The following is a 24,518-nucleotide window of genomic DNA, read 5'->3' as shown; positions in this document are numbered from 1 at the left end:
AAGAATAATAGCAACCCTATTTTTCTTCTAGACTTGTGGTAAAGGTCAAGTGAGACAATGTCTCTGAATTCTGATCTATAAATGTTAAACATTAAATAAACACTATTAATATTTACAATTGTTAAATGAGTTTAAATTAAACACATTTTTTAATAGTTAACAGAAAATTGTGTGTGTGTGTGTGTGGAATAGATTGAGAGAGAGGAGAAGTAGGTTATAGTGGTACTGGTAATACTAAATTATCATTATCAATGATATTGTTATTAGTCATATTAAATTCAGCATGATTACTCTTCACAGAAACTCCTAAGATAATTATTATTTTTATTATACATCTTTTCATAAATATTGAACTAAAGATCAAATAATTAAGAATTAAACCGACGTTCAAACCCAGAGAACCTGGCTGTAGCCTCAGCTACAAATATTCCTTGTTTGTCTGGGATTTACCTTTGGCCAGTGTGAAGGCGAAAGTGAAAGTAGCTCAGTTGTGTCCCACAGTCCATGGAGTTCTCCAGGCCAGAATACTGGAGTGGGTAGTAGCCTTTCCCTTCTCCAGGGGATCTTCCCAACCCAGGGATCAAATCCAGGTCTCCCGCACTGCAGGTGGATTCTTTACCAGCTGAGCCAAAAAGGAAGCCCAAGAATACTGGAGTGGGTAGCCTATCCCTTCCCCAGCGAATCTTGCTGACCCAGGAATCGAACTGGGGTCTCCTGCATTGCAGGCAGATTCTTTACCAACTGAGCTATGAGGCACCAGTGTGAGCCCCCAGATTTATCACTTTGACCTGCCATAACTGATCCAAGTTTAAGTTGGGTCGTTGGCTTAGACAACAGAGGATTATCATGTCCAGGCCAATACTGTGACTTTGGATAGATGTTCACAATAAGATAAACAGTTATTAAGCGAGATTCTGCACATGAAACTACATGATATTTAAGGTCTAGAGCATTTTTTAAGTGCATCATCATAAAAACATATCACCAGGTAAACTGATATATAACTACTCACAAAAGTTTTCATGCCAATTACGTAGAAGTTCTAACACTGACAATCTTTTGGAACTCTTACAGAGAAAACGCTAATTTAAATGATTTTTTAAAAATTTCTAATGTATATTTGGATATGCAGTGGAAATTTTATTAAATAAATGGGGTTTTTCCCACACTGTGCTTGTCAGGCAAGATGCCTGATATGTAATGATTACTTCCATAGATGTATCCACAATGTGATAAGCTAACAAGAAGCTTATTAATATATGAGCAACCTAAGCACTAAAATTTTCTGCACATTATTTTATTTAATTCTCACAATACTCTGAAAACAATAGTCATCTTTTCCAGCTTTACATCTGACAATGATCAGAGCTGGTAAGTACTAGGGCCAAGGTTCAAATTTTGGTATCTCCTATGGTCACATTCTTTCACTATGTCGTACCAGGAAAGTGAGGCTGATTTATTTAAAAAGCCTCCTAGAAGAATTTTAAAAGTTGGAAAAAATGGAGCCTGTGATTGACAACAAGTGGAATCCAGGTAAAGAAAATACGCAATGCATAAAAATGCATAAAAAATTTCAGAACAAGAATTCACATAAACTTGAATTTACAATTGTTTATACTTATTTAGGGCTTCCCTGGTGGCTCAGAGGTTAAAGCATCTGCCCGCAATGCGAGAGACCTGGGTTCGATCCCTGGGTCAGGAAGATCCCCTGGAGAAGGAAATGGCAACCCACTCCACTATTCTTTCCTGGAGAATCCCATGGACGGAGGAGCCTGGTGGGCTACAGGCAATGGGGTAGCAAAGAGTCAGATGTGACTGAGCGACTTCACTCACATACTTATTTAACTTTTAAAATGTAATCTTAACATATATACTTTTCATAGATTTCTAATTTCTTCTGCTATTTAAACACATTACCAAAAATGGCAAAGCTTTCTGGGTTTTCATTGTCCCTTTCTTTCAGACATTGATCTCTAAGAAGCGGCCTAATTACTGAGCAAACACGGGATAAATACATCAGCTTCAGTAGTTAGTGTGGCCTGAAATTCCCTCAAGTGAGTGTGTAATAAGGCCCATTTTAGCTTTTTAAATTGCAAGTGTGCACGTGTGCTTGCTAAGTTGGTTCAGTTGTGTCTGACTCTTTGCGATCCCATGGACTGTAGCCTACCAGGCTCCTCTGTCCATGGGATTCTTCAGGCAAGAATACTGGAGTGGGTGGCCATGCCCTCCTCCAGGGGACCTTCCCGACCCAGAAATCAAACCCCCATCTCCTGCAGCTCCTACAGTGCAGGTAGATTCTTTACTGCTGAGCCACCAGGGAAGCCCCTTAAATTGTGTACATGAGGGCTGAACACCACAATCCATCCAGAGAGAATTAAAAGTTGACTTTGACAATATTGGGCTTACCTGGTGGCTCAGCTAGTGAAGAATATGCCTGCAATGTGGGAGACCTGGGTTCAGTCTCTGAGTTGAGAAGATCCCCTGGAGAAGGGAATGGCTACCCACTCCAGTATTCTGGCCTGGAGAATTCCATGGACTGTATAGTTCATGGGATCACAAAAAGTTGGACACTATTTGAGCGACTTTCATTTCATTTGACAATATTATGCCTAGATATCTAGCTGTCAATACAAAATAACCACTATTATTAAAAGATATGAACAAATATAAGGATGATAAAATATCAGACTCTCATCAGAAACAAGACTATACCAGGAACAAGGAACTAGTAGATAGTCTAGGAGTTGTTTTTGTTTAGTAAGTCATTTCTGACTCTTATGACCCCATGGACTGTAGCCTGCCAGGCTCCCCTGACCATGGGACTTTCCAGGCTAGAATACAGGAATAAGTTGCAATTTCCTTCTCCAGGGTATCTTCTTGACCCAGGGATCAAACCTGTGTCTCCTGCATTGGCAAGTGGATTCTTTACTCTGAGCCACCCGGGATTCAAGGAGACTATTTAAACTATTTAAACTGATTATCTCTTCACTGCCTTAAGAACGAAATGCTAATATAATACCATGTTATCACCAGTTAGATTTAGAAAAGGATTTAGAAGAGGCAGAGGAACCAGAGATCAAATTGCCAACATCTGTTGGATCACTGAAAAAGCAAGAGAGTTCCAGAAAAACATCTACTTCTGCTTTATTGACTACGCTAAAGCCTTTGACTCTGTGGATCACAACAAACTGGAAAATTCTTCAAGAGATGGGAATACCAGACCACCTTACCTGCCTCCTGAGAAACCCATATGCAGGTCAAGAAGCAACAGTTAGAACTGGACACTGAACAACAGATTGGTTCCAAATCAGGAAAGGAGTACCTTAAGGCTGTATATTGTCACCCGGCTTATTCAACTTCTATTCAGAGTATATCTTGTGAAATGCCTGAAGTATATAGTATATACTCTGTTTTAGATCTTCCACACTTTCCATTAGTCCCACTAATGTTTAAAACCTTTGGGATAGCAATTTAATAGGCCTGAAATTATTTATACATCAGTGAACAATCACACTGGCTAAAGATGGTGTTAGAGAGAAAAATAATGAAAAGAGAATTGGGGAGAGACTTTTTAAGGAAGTCTTGGGAAACAAAGTCCCTTTTCTCTAAAGAAAGGTTTCAACATACAGGGTTTTGATACTGATGCAATAGATGATAAAATTTGCGGATACTGTGATGATGCTTATGAATCTTGAAAGTCTTTCAATTTTACTTACAGGAAAAGAAGAGTTTTTTCCAGAGACAGTGCAGCTCTACTAGCTGATAATACTGACATTCCATACTCTGGTACTTTTTTGGCATCAGGGAGAAGTACAGTAAATTTCCACTTCTTTCCCTTTAATCGGGTTTTCTTTCAAGTGACACATCAGCAGTCAATACACATATTGAGAGCTTTTTAGGAGCTCCTGAATCTCACTACATGAGCAGCTATACTGGGAGTCGTGGCCTTAGAGAGTGATGGCAACCCTGCTAGGAAACCAGAGCTTTCTCTGTTTCTTTCTTGATTCTAAAACATCTTACTGAATTTCTGTTATGAACAGATCTTCATTTGCCTTCAAGGGCTGTGGAGGATCGCAGTGAAGGAGTAATGAGTGATGAAACAAAAAAATAGAACACATTCTTATCCACAAAGAGTTCATAATCTAGAGGACACACAAAATGCTGATGAAATATCCAGTTATGTAAAACAACCCTGGATTAAAACAATGACAAGTGTCAGGGCTAAGAATCCATGTAGTAAATTACAGAAGGCTTCCTGGAAACCTTTCCTAATATTTTGATTTCCCTTTTACTTCTCTTTTTTCTTTTCCTTCACCATTTGCTTTGCGTGACTTTTTTTTTTTTTTTACTGTGTTCTCAAGATTGTACATAATATTTCTCAGGAAAGTACAATGTACTTTGGTGGACATCTACCCCAGTGCATTAGGCCTGACCACCTGCAGGTTCAGAAAGAGAAAATAAAACTTAGCCAGTGGCTCACCTACACTGAGCTTTTAATTATATCTGAAAAGATGTGTTGAAAGTATTCTGAAAGCAATGTGTAGAGTTTTTCTCATTTAGAAAATTGCAGCACAGTATTGCCGACTTTACCGGATATGCATTACGTAAAACATTTTTAAAAAGAAAGTCTCACTTAAAACATTGCATTTATCAAGCCTTAAGGTTTATGCACTTCACTGAATGCAAGTTGAACTTTCATTTGAAAAAAGGAAAAAAAAATGTAAAAGCAAATGGTAAATAAGCATGAAAGTAGCTGAAACAGCAATTTGATCCCCACATTAGTACAAATACAAAAGAATTCATGAGTTTTTTCAGTGTGAAAATCTTAAAGAATTTCTAAGTCCTTATTACAATGTAAACATGTTTGCAGTTTTGGCTGCCTGTCAAAAATAATACTATTCTTAGTGATGCTGGAACAAACTTCCATTCCCTGTTTGCCAAGCTATCTCCTGTCTTCTTCAAAACACATTCTAAACAGCACTTACTCTAGAAAAATGTCATGACTAAGAGGGAAAGAGAGCTAACAATGATTTAACTAGTAGTCTTGTCCTTGTTTCTACGTCTATGCCTCCTTTTAGTTATCTTTTTTTTTTTTTTTTTAACACAACACACCTCCTGCCAAAAGGAAAAAGCAGTCTAGATAATTATAAACAAAGCACAATTTGGAATATATCATCCTGTTGACTTTTTAAAATGAAATTCCATCTGAATAAGTACTCCAGCCCCCATCCTTTTCTGTACCAGGAATTTGACTGAACTTCAACATTGATGATCAACATCATTCGGTAAATACGGCAGACAAAATAGTGTGTTCTAAACCAAACTTTAGCGAAAGTGGAGAAAGCCCTCTCTCTAAAGGTTGTTATGTCTTCACAAGGACAAGAAGTAAAAGGAAAAATGGAAGCAATTCTTGAAGAGCTACTGAAAGTTGTATATGATTAGGCAGCTGTATTTGAATTGATGCCTGTGTCTTTCTTACCATCTTGAGAAGCTGGAAATTTGTGTAGTCGGCTTTCTGTATTTTGTTTTGTCTTTTCCTAGTCGGCAGGCTGCTGGTTTAATAACTCTAAATTAGTTAATTCATTGCTTGAATTAAACATGCGAATCAGATTTTCAGAGGGATTGAGGCTTGTTATGACTCTGATAGAAGATTCTAGATTGAAAGCTGTTGTCCTAGAGAAGCTGAGCAATTTCAAACAATACATCCCTTCAGAGACTCTTTTCAATGGTGCACGTGCCTTCTGTTGAAAGCTGAGACTGAGCACAGCACAGGGCAACGTGGAACTTTGGACAGAACTCAAGGACAGCTTTGAAGAGAGAAATGACAATCAGTTTAGGCTCAGAGAAGTTAAAAAGTAAGTTAATAGTTTCCTCTGAAGAACAAACTGGAATTGTTAAGATAAATGGGATTAGAAAGGATTAGGAGGTACAGGAAGAAGTGAAATTTCTTCTGACTATAAATAAAATGCAAATTTAGATAAGACACGTATAAAAGGTAAGTGGAGAAAAGGACACTTGGTTGTATTTAGGAATCTAGTATTTATTTTAAGCATATCTCTGCTTAAGGTTGCACTGCTTATGGAAAGAAAAAAAAAAGTTAATGCATGCATTGCTCTTTTCATAAAAATGCACATATGAAAAGTAAAGGTAAGTGGATTATATTTTACAGACAAAATTTTCTTGGCTATAACCTCCGAAGACAAAAGCACCCACAGTGTAAGCTTAACTGACACCATCATTCCTCTGGTACTAAAACCTAGAACAGATAGAGTCCAAGAGAACAAAGGACTCCAAAAAGTTGACTCTTGAGTTTTCTAACTTTTCAATGACAGAAATGACACAGGCCTCATATACTGATGATTCACACCAGATTCAATAAAGCTGTAAAAATAAAGTAGTAACGAAGTATACAGAGTAATGGGCAGCAACTATTTTTATTGTTTCCAATCGAAATATAAAATGATTGTTTCCTCAGAGTCTGATTGCAGACTATTTCTAGAACGGATCAAAATGACCACAGTATTATCCCACTAAAATGTGAAAAATGAGAGCATGAAGCAGATTAAAGTCTTTACTAAATGATCTAATGCCAATTGAGATGAGGAAACATAAAAAGCTACATCAACTCGGCAAGGATTTTTTGTATCCAAAGCACTAATTTAGAGTTAAAATAAAGCAAATTGGCCAGAGAGAATGAAGAACTTTATGTGGTAAATCAGGACAGTCAATTCTCCTACCTGATTAAAATGAAACCACTTTGTTCGTGATAACTACAGGCTAAATCATGACATAATTTACTATATGCGATACATGTGTCACATAGGTCATCACATGCGGTCTTAACTCTCTATTCCCCCAATCCCACCCCCTTTCTTCTCCCAACACCATAAGTTCAAGCCCAACTATATATTTAAATTCCCTAACTCCCAATTCTTCAAGATAGGCTTCAACACTATGTGAACTGAGAACTTTTAAATGTTCAAGCTGGATTTAGAAAAGGCAGAGGAACCAGAAATCAAATTGCCAACATCTGTTGGATCATAGAAAAAGCAAGATAATTTCAGAAAAACATCTACCTCCACTTCATTGATTACGCTAAAGCCTTTGACTTTGTGGATCACAACAAACCGTGGAAAATTCTTAAAGAGATGGGAATACCAGACCACCTTAACTGCCTTCTGAGAAACCTGAATGCAGGTCAAGAGGTAACAGTTAGAACCGGACATGGAACAACCAACTGGTTCCAAACTGGGAAAGGAGTATGCCAAGACTGTATATTGTCACCCTGCTTATTTAGCTTCTATGCAGAGTACATCATGTAAAATTCCAGGCTGGATGAAGCATAAGCTAGAATAAAGATTCCCAGGGAAAATATCAATAACCTCAGATATGCAGATGACACCACCCTTATGGCAGAAAGCAAAGAGCCTGTTGATGAAAGTGAATGAAGAGAGTGAAAAGTTGGCTTAAAACTCAACATTCAAAAAATGAAGATCACAGCATCTGGTTCCAACCCTTCATGGCAAATAGATGGGTTAACAATGGAAAAAGTGAGAGACTTTATTTTCTTGGGCTCAAAATCACTGTAGATGGTGACCTCAGCCTTGAAATTAAGATACTTGCTCCTTGGAAGAAAAGCTATGACAAACCTAGACAGCATATTAAAAAGCACAGACATTACTTTGCCGACAAATGTCCATATAGTCAAAGCTATGGTTTTTGCAGTAGTCATGCATGGCTGTGAGAGTTGGACCATATATAAAGCTGAATGCCAAAGAATTGATGCTTTTAAACTGTGGTGTTGGAGAAGACTCTTGAGAGTCCCTTGGATAGAAAAGAGATCAAACTAGTCAATCCTAAAGGAAATCAATCCTGAATATTCATTGGAAGGACTGATGCTAAAGCTGAAGCTCCAATACTTTGGCCAAAAATGTTGCAAAGAACTGACTCATTGAAAAAGACCCTGATGCTGGGAAAGACAGAAGGCAGGAGAAGGGGATGATGGAGGATGAGATGGTATCACTGACTTGATGGACATGAATTTGATCAAGCTCTGGGAGTTGGTGATGGACAGGGAAGCGTGGCGTGCTGCAGTCCATGAGGTCGCAAAGAGTCAGACTGAGTGACTGAACTGAACTCCTCACCTTCAGACTCCCCAAACACTGAAAAATCAAAAGTCTCGTTCAGAGGGAGCTAGAATTACAGGGCCTAACCATTTCTTTTCCCCAAGAAGCAATTTCCATATTGACCAAACCCAGTATGAAGGCTGTGACAAAAAATAACACCTGTTTTCTCAAACTATACCATCTTGGCTAATCATTACCCTCAACACAATTTATACGCCTTTATCCCTACTATGTTAGTGGAAAAAGTAGTTAACTTTGAGCGGTATATGTTATAGTGGTATTTACATACAATGCCTGGACCTAAATAATGCATGAGAAGGGAAGATTGTCAAATAAACTGCAAATGGATTGAGACTCATGCATAAATCTGCTAGGCAGGATGCTCTGTCCTTCAAGCACAATTGTACCATCAGCAAAGCTGTTTTAGTTTGTGCCATCTGCTAAGGTAGGATTACACATAGTTGGACCTTTAAGAGAACATGTTAGAAGAGGGTTCGGTAGGTAATTAACTCATTTCTGAAACATTGTAAAATCAGTGGAAACAGGAAGCTATGAGAAGCTGCCCTCGATTCCTTCATTTAACCAAGTATGTGCCAGTTGTCAGTGCCTTCACTGAAGAAGAATGGATATTGATCCCTTGAAGAACAAGTGAAAGAATGTCTCTGCTCTGAAAATGCTAATCGTCTGAGGAAATTTTCTCATAAGTGTCACTTCCTCTTGAGGGAGAGAGCAGCAAAGACCCTCCGGGCCTAGATATCCCTCGAGGAGATGTGCTGGCGGAGGGCTGGCCTCCTTGCTCCGTCAGGGTGGGTCTAGCTTTTCTCTTTGTACCTTTTATACTCAGATAACCATGATGGGCTTCTGGATGCAGGAGATAAACTTGAGGCTGAAAACTGTGTCTGCTAGTTTCTAGCTGTCTGAACTTAAATGTGTAGAGCAACATGGTCATATGCTTTGTGAATATGTATAAAATGAATCTGTGACTTACATTTACCACATTCTCTAAATGCTGTTTGAAAAAAAACCAAACTATTTTTAAAATTTAACTCAGCAGTTCTGCTAATTGAATGAGAATACTTTCTAACAACAAAACAGAGTATTCATTCTGCCAAATGCTAGTTTTCTTGAGTTTTTCTAGGCCTTTTATTGTTTATCCATGCTATTTCTTGTGAGTTCTTATGTGTTTATTCACTCTGTCCCTCATCCATCTTTTCTTCAGTGAGTATCCCAAGTAAGAGATAGCACAGGTTGTCTGAGGGATGATCACGAGGGGCCAATTCCTTAATCTCCAGTGTCATGCTATTCGTCTCCCATGACTGGCCAGAAATAAAGTGAAGTTGCTCAGTCGTGTCCAACTCTTTGCGACCCCTTGGACTGTAGCCTACCAGTCTCCTCTGTCCATAGAATTTTCCAGGCAAGAGTACTGGAGTGGGTTGCCATTTCCTTCTCCAGGGGATCTTCCCAACCCAGGAATTGAACCCGGGTCTCCTGCATTGCAGGCAGACGCTTTACCACCTGAGCCACCAGGGACTGGCCAGAAATAAGAATCTTTATTTATGTTATGGTTACTTTATACAAAGCATTTATTTAGAAATACTATTCCACAGACAGCAGACACAGCCTCATCATCTTAAAATCCAGAGGTCACGAATAGGTTAGAGCTGACCTCCAATAGCAAGATGAGGGGTTAGGACCCATTGCACGGACAGTCTTTGGGGAATGAGACGGCTCAACCCAACCTGCCAAGGAGGACCTCTCCAGTGTGCCATGGTGTACTTCCCACCCTTACTCTGGGTATGACGTCTATGCGTCTCTCAGTCCCCCTCCACTCTGGTTCATGCTTGGCTATCGGAATGGAAACATTTTGTCCGAGTGTTCCAAGGAAAGACTCATTTGTAGGCAGCCTCTCAGAGTCTGCTCTGCATAATAAAACATCCTCAGTTCTGTGTCTGCATTTAGGAATGTAACTTGTGAGCAGCCTGCCTCTGGCTCTTCCCTTGTTTGGTTCTTTCAAAGCCCACTATAAAGCTGAAAGGTGATCGCTTGACTCAATTTGCTACGTGTTGTGTTTTCTTTTTCGTATTGTTATTAAAATAACAAATGACGGTGCACAAAGCAGAACGTCACACTGGCATGGGCCTGTCTAAGGGAAAAGGGAGGGAAGATAAAGTGTCTAAACTACAGAAACACTCAAAAGAGGAATGTTGGGGGACAGGGACTGTGAGATGGAATGGGGTGAATTGTCAATATTTTTGGCACAATGCCTAGTACACCCTCAGATTTCCAAACTGTTTTAAAATAAAGATTGGGAGCCACTTGAATAAAGTTTAATTTCTGTTTAAATATAATTCCAAGTTTGATAACCAAGTTTTCAAGAGCTGACTATAGTTAGCTTCATTTTTCTTACTATAAACTACACTCTTACTCAACTGAAAACAAACCTTTAAATGGCTACTTGAAAAGACTCAGTGGATTTACAGAACCCAAATAAAATTCTCACATGTTGAGGTTAAATACAAAAAATAAGAATCGTGTTCAAGAAAATGGTAATAAAATGGAAGTTGAATATAAAAGCCAGAAAATGAGAAATCATTAAATGTAGTATTGTACATGGTCAGGGTTTGGATAGATAAGAGCAACAAAATAGACAGACTCCTATTTTGTATCTCAATGGTAAAGCAAAGGGAAAAAAGGAAAGATGATTTCAAAGAAAGATTAGGGAAGTCTTCAAAAATATTTTGTTTAGATGCTTAAAAAAAGGATGACAAGTTGAAAAGAAGAAAATCCTAGTGATTGTGGGTCTAAACAATTAAGAACAATGAATTCCATTGGTGAAGCAAGAGCTTGCTGCTACTGCTGCCGCTAAGTTGCTTCAGTCGTGTCCGACTCTGTGCGACCCCATAGACGGCAGCCCACCAGGCTCCCCTGTCCCTGGGATTCTCCAGGCAAGAACACTGGAGTGGGTTGCCATTTCCTTCTCCAATGCAGGAAAGTGAAAAGTGAAAGGGAAGTCGCTTAGTCGTGTCCGACTCTTCGCGAACCCATGGACTGCAGTCTACCAGGCTCCTCCGTCCATGGGATTTTCCAGGCAAGAGTTCTCCAGCAAGAGCTTAAAAAGCAGAAAAGAATGGTATATGGGCTATATGAGAGAACAACCCCAGACTTAGTATTGCGAAAAGGAGAGAAGAGTTAAGGATCAGAGTAGATTCCATTAGTTTTGTGGATGTCGGGGAACTGGGTGTTTGGGAAACTTTCAAAAAGCTATCTATGGAGTATGGGAAAGGTGGGGTATGGCAGAGGACCCGAGGAGTATGGAGACTGATAAGTGGAGACTCCATAACAGTGAAGACACTTATGTTAGATATTGTAATAAACTATTGATAATGTTGATCAAGCTGGTATCATGAAATGTCATTGACCAGGATGTATAACTGGATTTCAATTTCAAGTTGATTTTTCTCATTGCCTCTGTCTCTGGCTTCAGCCTTGGCTGAGCCTATCCTTCCCATCATAATTTGAATACCTTCCCTTTGACAATCCAAAATTCCAATCTGGGCACATAAGCCCATTCTAAAGTTTTACTAAGCTTCTAAATTCTACAACAGTAAGTTTTCTCAATGCTTATGTAGTGAAAATACCCTCTCAGCAGATCCAAATCAAGAATTAAATAACACAAAGGAATTTAAACCAAGCATACTAGCCAAGGATCCTCAACATTCATCTGCTGCTGCTGCTGCTGCTATGTCGCTTTAGTCGTGTTCGACTCTGTGCGACCCCATAGACGGCAGCCCACCAGGCTTCCCATCCCTGGGATTCTCCAGGCAAGAACACTGGAGTGGGTTGCCATTTCCTTTTCCAATGCATGAAAGTGAAAAGTGAAAGTGAAGTCGCTCAGTCATGTCCGACTCTAGTGACCCCATGGACTGCAGCCTACCAGGCTCCTCCGTCTATGGGATTTTCTAGGCAAGAGTACTGGAGTGGGGTGCCAACAACATTCATCTACAGGCATAAATAAAATCCTCCCTGGTGGCTCAGTGGTAAAGAATCCATTTGCAATGCAGGAGATATGTATTTGTTCCCTGGGTCAGGAAGATTCCCTGGAGAAGGAAATGGCAACCCATTCAAGTATTCTTGCCTGGGAAATCCCATGGACAGAGAAGCCTGGTGGGCTACAGTCCATGGGGTCACAAAAGAGTCAGACATGGTTTAGCTACTAAACAATGAAAATAATAATTAAAAGCTTAAAGTTAGCTTTGATTAGGTTGGGAGCAAAGGTGAAATGAGAATTACTTTCATAGTTTGCAAAATTGCCAACAGTACAATAGGTCTGTTGGAACTGTTGCTTAACTTCTTTCTGTTATTTAGAAAGTATATTCGTGAACTTTCTAAGCTCACATGAATTGCATAGCTTCAGCCTGCAATGTGGGAGACCTAGGTTTGATCCCTGGATTGGGCGGATCCCCTGGAGAAGGGAAAGGCTACCCACTCCAGTATTCTGGCCTGGAGAATTCCATGGACTATAGGGGTCGCAAAGAGTCAGACATGACTGAGTGACTTTCATTTTCACTTTCTTTCCTCTACTTATCCATATGAGGACAATTTTCATGAAATCACAACCTCTCTCAAATAATCACCATTTATTACTGAATTCTACAAATTTGTTATAAGTAAATTTGCTAATAATTGTTTCTTGTTCACTAACATGAACCAGAAAATGATCTTAAGTTGCCAGATAGTATCAGTGTACCTATTAGAAAGGCAGTCTGTGCTATGTGTTCTGTTTACATATCCTGTTGTGTAGAGCAAATGGCATCAGATATGAATATCAGAGCAAAAATGTGCCATGTGTTATGTATGACTGTGTGTGTGCTCACTTGCTTCAGTCGTGTCTGATTCTTTGCAACCCTATGGACTGTAGCCCACCAGGCTCCTCTGTCCATGGGATTCTCTGGGCAAGAATACTGGAGTGGGTTCCCATGTATCCTGTGTCTCCTGCATTGCAGGTGGAGTCTTTACCTCGGAGCCACCTGTAAGCCCACAATTTACTATTAATGTATTTTTGAAGAATAATAAACAGTAAATGACTTTATTAATAATGACTCAAATGTTTTCCATTTTATGCTATATGATGAAAAATATATACATGACAAAGAAAAGAAGGATATAAGTACAAAATAGTGTGAATTGTACAGTTTAATGACCGAATTAAACAAACCTAACATGTGGCATAAGCCTTGGCTCAAAATTATCAATTTATCTGAATAAGGGTTCCTCTAATTTTAAGATTTGATACTGTCTGATATAGGCAGCTGAATGACTCAGGAAACTCCCTTGCAGCCCTTACTTTCACCCCAAAACCCCCGTTTTACTTCCTTTTAGCTGGCTCTCTGCTGGTCCTATTGTATTCTCCTGAGTCACGGTGTGTGTGTTTTCTTATTTTAATTTAGGAACTTGGGGGATACTATCTGGGAGGGGTTTCTATTTTGAATCTGCTTCATCTCAAAAGAAAAATTTTCAGTTACGGATGATGACATCTATTTCAGGAATTCAAGCCAATCAACTGTAGACACATAACCACTCCACTCAAGCCATTTCACATATTGATCTCTTTGTTTTTAAACAGCAGTGTTGGTCTACACTCATGACAAGAGCAGGGGTCTGGGATGTTAAATTATCTGCAGGCTCCTTCAGGAGATAGTACTTGCCTCCCTGGATTTGATTTTTGTCCTCTGTGCAGTGAGAATGTTCAACTCCAATGTCTCTTTCAGCTTAAATGCATTGTAGGACTCTAACTTTATGTTAATTTTCTTAGGATCCATATGGTGATGACTGGGAGGTCAGAAAGGATCATCAGTGGCTTTGGCCTTAGATCTATATTTTCCTTACTATTGTACTGCATGTAACTACAGGGAGAAAACTGCTCTGTCTTGAGTTTATCATATTTTGGTTTTGCTGTGCTTACTGAAGAGGCCTCTGCTCTGTGTCAGCTGGTTTTGTCACTGTCGCCATGCCTTCCACCCCCAACATCCTGGTGCATCTCAGCTTCCCTCTGTGACTTTTCATCCATGCAAGCCTGCAAATTAGATTCAAATTGCTATCTGTATCTTCATTTCACTCACAATATTGAAAAAGTACAAGCATGAACTAATTCTCTCAATCTAGCTCCATATTTACCTACCAACTCATTAAAAAAAAATAGTGGCTTTAGCACTAGAGCAAGAGATCATGAATTAGGGAAGGAAAGTAATTTACTTGGCAAGTTTATTTGTGTATTCTCTCCAATGTCAGAGCAAAGGTTTGTCCTTGGGATAAGGGTATTTTCTCACAGTCTGGTCTCTCTAGCTGTCTGATTCCTCAATTAACTGACACCTCTGTGCTGGTGATTTCATCCTGGACTTACTTAGTGGACAGACTAGAAATGATCATTCAGTGACTTACATGCTGGTTTGATAGTATCATTATAATTATTGTCTAAATATCCCAGCAACAAAGGAGGGAAGTGAGAGGAAGGCTCTTGGAAAGGGTGTGTTTGAGATATGTAGCACTTTGCAGAGAGTAAGCAAGGGTATATTGGAGAAATCAAAACAAAAGTACAAAATCAGACAAGAATCAATTGGCTCTTGTATTGTGTTTTGTATTATATACAGCAGAATTCAGTGCCAAGGATTTCTGCATCATCTCAACTAATGGTGCTGTTTTCTTTTTTACTTTATAAATACATGAGATTTATTTAATATATATTTTCCTTTGCTTACAGACTTCCTTCTGCCCTTGGATATTAAAAAAGTAAAAGTTATTGTGCATTTTCTTTCTTATTTTAAAATTACCACAGTAGAAATGTAATGCAAAAGAAAAAAAGATTCTGAATTATTCATACATGACAAATAAGAGCTATTATCTTCCTTACTTGACCATTCAACAATAATTTTCTTTTACCTAAATTCGAGAGATAAAATAGTGAATAGTGTTGACTTGTTTCTTGTTACCAAAGACCTTACACAATGGTGCCTGTGAAGTTTTATTTCTATTGAAATTGTGTTGTATATCTTCCTATATGCACACACATGAGCATGCAATGAATATATTCACCTATGCACACATTTAATTTTAAAAGTTCCAGATCACATGGTAGAGATCAGTTCAGTATCTCAGTGGGGCAAGGTAGGGAACTGGAAGAGTGAGAAAAGTATGTTCCTGGCTGGTGGGCCTTGGGGGAAAGAGAGGAGAACTTCCACTGTCCAGTCCCAGTTGAGGTTGAAGTGTGGTCACAATATTGTTAGGTGTTCAGAACTGTAAAGATACACTGGAAATCTGGATTCCTATGTGTGTTCTCCTAATTTACAAATCTTGGCTCAGTGTTATAAAATACTGAGAAGCAAGCAAAACAAGTCTGTTGTGTGGACAGATTTGACCTCTAGGCTCCTACTTTATAACCTTTGACATTGACTCGCTGATAAAATTTTCAAATAAAGATAATAATGGACTTTAGGCAACTTTTAATGCATCATTCTAGTGGGTACATAATATTTAGTTTTGTGATGATATCATGATTTAATTGAATAATCTTTTATTTGTGACATTTAGGTCCTTTTCAATTTTACACTCTAGTATACAATGGTGAAATGAGGTTTCATGTACATTTTTTTTCTTTTATAGATTGCTAATTGCTTTCTTAGGATAAACTCTTAAAACTTGGATCATTGGTCAAAATGATCTACACTTGCTGTTTTTGATAGTAAGATCCCACCAGCAATTGATGATTATGTTACTTTCCTACAGCTGTTTATAAAAATAAGAATTATCATTAAAATAACTTTGCAAACCAGGTAATAAAATATCCTATCAGTTTGAAGTTTTAGCTATGGACTATATGGAATATATACATGGCCTATACTTGAGAATAAGATATGAAGATATGTAATCTTGATATTTTCCCCAAAGAGTTAAACAAATCACTCTAGGAACATTTATTAAACAACTTACACTTTCTCTGCAAATTTGAAAAGTTAGTTCTGCAATCTACTAAATATTTCCAAAATTCAGATTTCTGGGCTTTCCATTCTATCCCATTATTTTATCCAGTTTATCTTTGTATCAATAATGTTAATTTTCCTATTTTAATTTTATATTTAGACACTCTAATTATAAGTAAATTCATTTATTAGTGAACTGTTTTAAATTATTTACTATATTTTCATGCTTTTAAATATAAACCTCAGAGTATTTTGTGAAATTTTCCTTATGGAATTGTTAGTGTGCTATTATAAATTAATTCGGAAAAAAATTAATGACTGTCTAGTAGTAAGTCTTTCCATCCAGTAATGTTTTCCTATTCATTTAAGTTTTGCTTTTGTACTTCTACAATGTCTTGCAGTTTTCTTCATATGTATCTGACACAAGTCATATTTATATATATCTTATTAAGAATGAACTTATTCTTAGTTGCACAATGAATATAATCTTGTCACCATATTTCTAACTGTGATATAATTCATATAGACTATGAGGGATATGTTAATGCAATTATTTTGTACTTGGCCATTTCTATATAATATAGATAGGATATATGCATATGGCAAAGCTATTGTTTTGCATCTGGCCACTTTCCACATACAGATAATTGATATTAAAAATCATGCTTATATATTTATTAAAGCTCATATTATTCCACAGCCTTCTCACCTTTGAATGAGGATTATTGAAATATCTTGTTGGCTAATCTCTTGCCTCCAAGTTTATTCTGCATAGAACTGAAGGTTTTCCAAAATAATGAATACAGTACATAAATCTGCACAGATCCTCTTTCCAATGAAACCAACTATTTCACCCTCTAATTAGCTGAGATTAAAGTTAAATTGCTTCTGTGTTAGGAGCAGAAAGTGACTGTTGTCTAATGACATCAGTTCAGTTCAGTCGCTCAGTCGTGTCCGACTCTTTGTAGACATAAATACATTTATATTAAATAAGGTATTGATATGACTTATTTAGTGTGGCCCACCAGCAAGTTTGTAATAGTATATTTTAAGCTAAAGATATGATAGTGATTAAATTGCAATGCAATAGTACCTTTAAATAACTTTCATATGGAATAACCACCAAATGTCAATAAATGTAGACACATTACTGACTCTTCTGAATTACCACTGATGTCTGAGCTCTGACACTTTTGACTATAAAAGTGACAGGATTATTTTTGTTTTAGAATGTCCCCTCATTTTCCCCGAGGTCTGTCAGATCGTGATGGGGAGGTCAGGGAAGGGGCTTGCGCCCAGCGGCAGGTACACTCAGAGAGGCAGAAAGAGCATCTGGAACAGCAAGGTCCTGATTTCACCTTTCATTACTGAGTCCTCTGCATTTACATGACACCACCACAATCACAGAAATAAACAGCCTTTAAACAAAAGAGTGGAAACATGATCACAACAGTTTTTTAGCATTATGTTTATGAGCTAACTGATTGAATTTTTTGCTTTTCAGTGGGTGACTGTGACTTTTATGTGGACTGATTTTGTGAGCTCTTTCTTCTTCTGGGAAAAAAAAACACACAACTATAGAAAGTATTTGGGGGTCTGTATTTCTCCTCATCTTACTTATGTCCTCTGCTTTTGGTTTCTATTTTCTTGATCACAGAACTTTGGAGTAAGAATTTGATGGCTAATGTATGTGAAAGTTTTTCTTTATTAGTGAAATATGGTCTAAATCTCACACTTACCCCATCTCCAAAATCACTGTAGATGGTGATTGCAGCCATGAAATTAAAAGATGCTTACTCCTTGGAAGGAAAGTTATGACCAACCTAGACAGCATATTAAAAAGCAGAGACATTACTTTGTCAACAAAGATCCATCTAGTCAAGGCTATGGTTTTTCCAGTGGTCATGTATGGATGTGAGAGTTGGACTGTGAAGAAAGCTGAGCACCGGAGAATTGATGCTTTTGAACTGTGGTGTTGGAGAAGACTCTTGAGAGTCCCTTGGACTGCAAGGAGATCCAACCAGTCCATCCTAACGGAGATCAGTCCTGGGTGTTCATTGGAAGGACTGATGCTGAAGCTGAAACTTGAATACTTTGGCCACCTGATGTGAAGAGCTGACTCATTTGAAAAGACCCTGATGCTGGGAAAGATTGAGGGCAGGAGGAGAAGGGATGACGGAGGATGAGATGGGTGGGTGGCATCACTGACTCAATGGACATGGGTTTGGGTGGACTTCGGGAGTTGGAGATGGACAGGGAAGCTTGGCGTGCTGTGGTTCATGGGGTCGCAAAGAGTCAGACACCACTGAGCGACTGAACTGAACTGATCCCATCTCCATGCTCTTCTTGGGCTTCCCTCATAGCTCAGTTGGTAAAGAATCTTCCTGCAATGCCAGAGACCTGGGTTCAATTCCTGGGTCAGGAAGATCCCCTGGAGAAGGAAATCCACTCCAGTATTCTTGCCTGGAGAATCCCATGGACAGAGGAGCCTGGTGGGCTACACAGTCCATGGGGTCGCAAGAGTCGGACACGACTTAGTGATTAAACCACCAACCACCACCACCACCATGCTCTTCTTAGCCTGGGCTTATTTGGGTGATAAGTGGGAAGTCACTGGGCTAGAACTGGTTGCTTTCCCATCAGTTGCCATCCTTAACCCTTCACACACCTGTAAAGGGGCTGTGGCTTAACCTTCGAGGAAGTGTGTACATGTGCACAGCCTTCTGTCTCTCCACATTCCCCAGGGAGCTAGTACTGAGAAGAGCTGACATGTTTTTGGAATATCTAAAACAGGCCCGATGTCAAGGGTAATACTATTATTATCTTTTTAGATTTAAGAAAACTAAAGAACATACTGGAGAAGGAAATGGCAAAGGTAAGTAAATTTTCCAATGCCTGCTAGTAGTACAGCTGACTTGAAACTAAGGGGCTCTAGTACGAAAAACTTTTTGCTTCTGATCAAGTAAACTTCCTACTTGTCAAAGCAGAAACATGCTTTATTTCTCTTTTTCTCTCTCTTTGTGTGTGTGTGTCTTTGTGAGAAGACGGTTATAACTCATCTTTAAACACCACTCAGTGAACTGGAATCATTATAAGTTCATCAGTATCAAATCTATAATGATTAATTTTATGTGTCAATTTGACTAGGCCATAGTATGTTATTTCACCAAATACAAATTTTTGGAGCTGCTGCTCTAAAACTATTTTGTAGATGTGATTAACATCTACAGTCAGTTGAGCTGAAGTAAAGGAGACTGTCCTCTATGATGTGACAGGCTTCATCCAATCAGTTGAAGTCTTAAGAGCAATAACAGGGTTGGAAAAGAAGAAATTCTGCCTCAGAACTGCAGTATCAACTCCTGTCTGAGTTTTTAACCCTCTGGCCTGCTCTACAGATTTCAGACCTTCTGGTCCCTATTAACTGTACCTCCAGTTCTTTAAAACCAATCTATATAGGTAGATAGATAGACATAGTACATCTTTGTTATTCTTGGTATCTAAAGTCTATAAAATCCACTTGACTACTAACCCTTGCTCCTAGGGGAAATATAGGGTTAGGTTTCTGCAAACCTCTGGTCACAACATTTTGTCACTTAATACATAATCTTGCTTTGTGTGTGTATGTGTTACTGTTTAAAGACAGCTTGCATTGTATGCCGCATGCATGCTAAGTCGCTTCAGTTGTGTCTGACTCTTTGTCACCCTATGGACTGTAGCCCACCAGGTTCCTCCTTCCTTGGGATTCTCCAGGCAAGAATACTGGAGTGGGTTGCCATGCCCTCCTCCAGGGGATCTTCCCAATCCAGGGATCGAACCGGGGTCTGTTGCATCTCCTGCATTGGCAGGCAGGTTCTTTACCACTAGTGCCACCTGGGAAATATCTAAAGACATCTTAGTCAACAAATATTGCTGATTCATTAACTATAAACTCACAGCCGACAGCACTAGAATTTATGTCTGAACGATGCTTATCTAACATATGTATTTTCCCCATAAGGTACATCACAGCTTTCTGGTGTCTAGGAATATTAGACAGCACTGCAGCACTATGCTTGAGGATCATTTTAAGCAGGAAGATAACCAAAAAACACAAAAATGAGACACTAAATGAACCAAGAAAAGGATACAAGAAGGCACAGTATCAATTTCTTTGACTTCAGCTGAGAACATATGTGTCAAGTGACTCAGATTTTCACTGCTCTGTGTGTGTCTGGAAATCACCATGAAATCACCAAGTGTTGAATTGAGGTTACAAAGAAATTTTAGCAAGTAGGTGCATTCACAAATACAGAATCCATTCATACTGCTACTGCTAAGTCACTTCAGTTGTGTCCGACTCTGTGCGACCCCATAGATGGCAGCCCACCAGGCTCCCCCATCCCTGGGATTCTCCAGGCAAGAACACTGGAGTGGATCGCCATTTCCTTCTCCAATGCATGAAAGCAAAAAGTGAAAGTGAAGTCGCTCAGTCGTGTCCGACCATCAGCGATCCCAAGGACTGCAGCCTACCAGGCTCCTCCATCCATGGGGTTCTCCAGGTAAGAGTACTGGACTGGGGTGACAAGCATAGCCACCTCAATCTGAGTTTTAGAGGTCACAGCTAGGCGTGGAGAACCACTGAAAGAGCCATGTGGCTTTCACTATCCAAGGCTGCCATGAGGTTGAATTGAGGTCTATTTCAGGTGAACAGGTGAACACTTTCTTGGAGGGTTTCCCAGAACCCTGCCCGGTGGCCCCACACGCCTCAGCTGTGGTCTGGAAAGGGTAACCCAGAGCCGTAGCGCTGAGCTGCTACAGTCCTGTCTGACTCTTTGTGACCCCAGGGGCTGAAGTCCACTAGGCTTCTCTGTCCATGGAGTTTTCCAGGCAAGAATACTGGAGTGTTGCCATTTCCTCCTCCAAGGGATCTTCCCCATTCTGGGATCGAACCAGTATCTCTTGCATCTCCTGCTTTGGCAGACACGTTCCCCATCACAGTCCTGGAATCCATTCATAATGAATATCAACTATATGTGCACGTGTGTGTGTGTATTCTCTTGGCTCTGCTTCTTTGGAAAACCTTGACTGACACAATGATGACACCAAAACAACCACAAATAAAGTGAAATATTTAATAATTATGAATAACAACATAGAAAATGAAACTAAAGCCTTGTGAAAAATATTAATATTATGCCCCATTTAACAGCAGAACTTATTAGAACTTATCTGATAATTTGCAAATGTACATCTGAATCAAGGAAACAAAAAAGAAAGATGTGGGAGACCCGGGTTTGATCCCTGAGTCGAGAAGATCCCCTGGAGAAGGAAATGGCAATCCACTCCAGTATTCTTGCCTGGAGAATCCCATGGAGGGAGGAGCCTGGTGGGCTACAGTCCATGGGGTCGCAAAGAGTCAGACACGACTGAGCGACTTCACTTATTATATTTCAACCATTGTATGGGGAAAACATCTCAAATTATTTGTTAGGTGCAAATTCAAAACCTCAGTTGTTAGGCTGCCTTTAATCATTGAGTATACTGAATCCACTTACACTAGCTTGTGCCTACGGACACTATATGTACTGATAAACTGAGCTGCATTGCTTCTTTCATTCCTCTTAGTTCTGTTGTTAGATAGTATCATCACATGTGAAATAAGCATTTACTGACTGGAAGGGTTTTTGGGGTTTTTTTTTGGTGCTTTATATGTGTGTTTGCAATATTATTATATATAAATTACAACTTAAACATATGCATATTGTTATATGTTTGTGATCTACATCTTTTGTAACCAACAATAGAATTTTGAAAATGATATTTCCTCAGCGTCAGTCTCACCCTCTTTATTCCCTCCTCTTTATGAACATGAAAGTCTCTGTTGCATGTTTCTCTGGCTTCCTCTTACCTCACAATTTTCTTTTCTTTGGTACTGAAATGAAGTTTATCTCTTTAGTAGTTAACAGATAAAGGTCAAGAGCCTATGCACTAATCAGAATGGAGGTTTGTTTGTTGATATCAAGACAAATATCCAAATTCAGAAAATTGTGATATATTAAGCAATGTGCTTAAAACAGTGTATGGACTCTCTTTCTGATAAGTAGAATCAGCTTGATTTGGAATAGCAGACACATCTTAATGAATAGGTTGTCTCTGGCGTGTGCTTAGTCACTTTAGGCTGCAGTTAATAAAATATCCTAACATGGCAACCTAGATTAATTGTTATTTTAAAAATCATAATAGTATCTGATGTTCAATTTGACCTGACATATCTATCTTTCCAAGAATTATTGTGACTTAATGCAGCTTAAAGTTGTGTCTATAAAATGTGTTCATTTTAGCAACTGACGTTTGCTTTCATGATGAAGTGTATTCACCAAGTTCCCCTCACATAGCATCATTCAAAATTGATTATGCATATACTTCTATCAGGCATACATGTAGAAGAGTTTTCATCAGACAAAAAGAAAACCAGGAGAAGGCTATTAATTTGCATAAATATTCCCTCCAGACCTCTAGATGGTAGCTATAGAAAGCTAACCCAAGCCTGGCAATGTTCTGAAATGGAATAATTATGGAACCCAACTCAACAATTTGCTATAAGAACTAAATATGACCATGATAATGTGTTAGGGAGCAGACTGAGAATATTTAGAGTGACAAGAAATTACAGTACATAGGTTCAGCAGTGAGGAAGTGCAAAATTGAGTCTGGGAAGGGTGAAAGGAGGTGGCCAAGAGTCAGAAAGAAATTAAATTATGGAACACTCTGGTGTCCTAAGGAAACTCAGACTTTATATTGTAGACGATAGAGATCTGGCAACAGATTCTAAGCAATGAATAAATTTACATTTTAACTAGATCTATGAGACCATCCTGAGGGGGTGGATTCGAAGACACAAGATCCCTAGTAGGGAGGACAGTACCTAGGTCACAGCAACAATCCATGATAAAGAATAGAGATAGGGCAGAAATGATGGGAAAGGAAAAGAGATGTTAGGTTTTAAAGTGTGTGACAATGCAGAGGACAAAGGAGAAGGAGTCAAAGATAATACACGCATTTCTATCATTAGTGTGAACTTGAATTAGCAGAGGGACTTAATCTCCTTACAAAAGGCTAATGAGACTACTGTGGAGATCACTGATGTGAATCTTTAGCAGTGAGCTTGCAGGACAAGGTAGATTTTATTCTCATTATATAAAATGCTTCTCAATTAAGCATCTGGCTTTGCATAGGTTTACATTTACCACATATCACACTGAGATAGAAAAAGTCCTTAGATCCTAATGACCTAAGTTGGAATTCTACTTCAGTCATTAATCATTGTGTGACCTTGAATAAGTGAAGTAACTACCTTAACCTTCATGTCTTTAAATATTAAATAAAGAAGATCCATTAAATGTGAGGAGATATATGAAGGCAAGATGCAAAAAGAAAAAAACATATAAGTAAATACTGAGTCCTTCACAGATCTTCCAGTAACATGCATAGAATAAATATGCAAAATACGGAGTCAGTGCAGCACTGTGATCAAGAGAAATGATTCCTAAAAGCAGGCTAATGACGACTAGGTCCTGGCTCTATCATTTCTTAATCATGTGACTTTCAAAGCTGCAGAGCATCTCCATGTATTAAAAGTCCTCTTTTATAAAATGGGGAAAATGCTATCCAGCTAATTGGTGTGACAGAAAGACTATGGGAAATGATAAATATAAAGCATTGTGAATATTTGTTAAAATGCACAAAATAAGTGTTATGTATTATTATGAATGTGGAGATTTCTGTCTTTATATAATATACATGTATGTGTATATATATATAAAATATACATTTACATATGTAGACATTTATTTGGCTGTCCCATAGGAAATTGCTAATATTAAATCATTTTGAAAGACAAAAATGGCAATGGCTTGTAGTTTAATCACATATATATGATAATATTAAATCATATTTTTGTATATATTTATATATTTAATTACTTTATTTCTTTTCTTGCTCATCTTCTCAGGCAAGCAATGGCTTCAGGACAGAGTTGAATTAACTGACCTCTAAATTATGGTTGCTTACTCTGTTACCACAGTTAGAAAAGCAGTAAAAAGCAGTAAAGAATGCAGGCTGAGGCAGACTGTATCCCTGGATTCTAACTCAGACATATATAACTTGATCAAGTTACCTAAGCTCTCTAAGCCTCTGTTACCTCCTCTACAAAATGAATAAATTATAATATTGCCATAAGTATTAACTGACCTAATTATGTAGAATGTATAGCATAGAAGCCAATAGAGTGAGCAAAGATGTTAGCTATTACTACACAAATTATTAATTCTTCACTGCAATTCCATTTCAACAGATGACTACATTAATTGTTTCTGTCATGCAACTTATTTCTTCCCATGCCCCAGGGGTTCCTTTCATGACCTCACTTCCTCCTCTTCTC

At 38.5% G+C, this 24,518-nt stretch overlaps 1 protein-coding gene and 1 non-coding gene across 2 annotated transcripts in view; both read right to left on the bottom strand.

Moving 5' to 3' along the window:
- Positions 1-24,518, bottom strand: part of CHRM2 (cholinergic receptor muscarinic 2) — a 164,011-nt gene that overhangs the window by 12,044 nt on the left and 127,449 nt on the right. The gene's annotated exons all lie outside the window — the stretch shown is intronic.
- TRNAC-GCA (transfer RNA cysteine (anticodon GCA)) lies at positions 9,585-9,656 on the bottom strand. The gene has a single exon. It is a non-coding gene; the product is annotated as a tRNA-Cys (tRNA).

Source organism: Bos indicus, chromosome 4 (genome assembly GCF_029378745.1).
Source record: "Bos indicus isolate NIAB-ARS_2022 breed Sahiwal x Tharparkar chromosome 4, NIAB-ARS_B.indTharparkar_mat_pri_1.0, whole genome shotgun sequence".
NCBI classification, from domain to species: Eukaryota; Metazoa; Chordata; class Mammalia; order Artiodactyla; family Bovidae; genus Bos; species Bos indicus.
The sequence above is the reverse complement of the archived record's forward strand: the minus strand, read 5'-3'. Positions and strand labels throughout refer to the sequence as shown.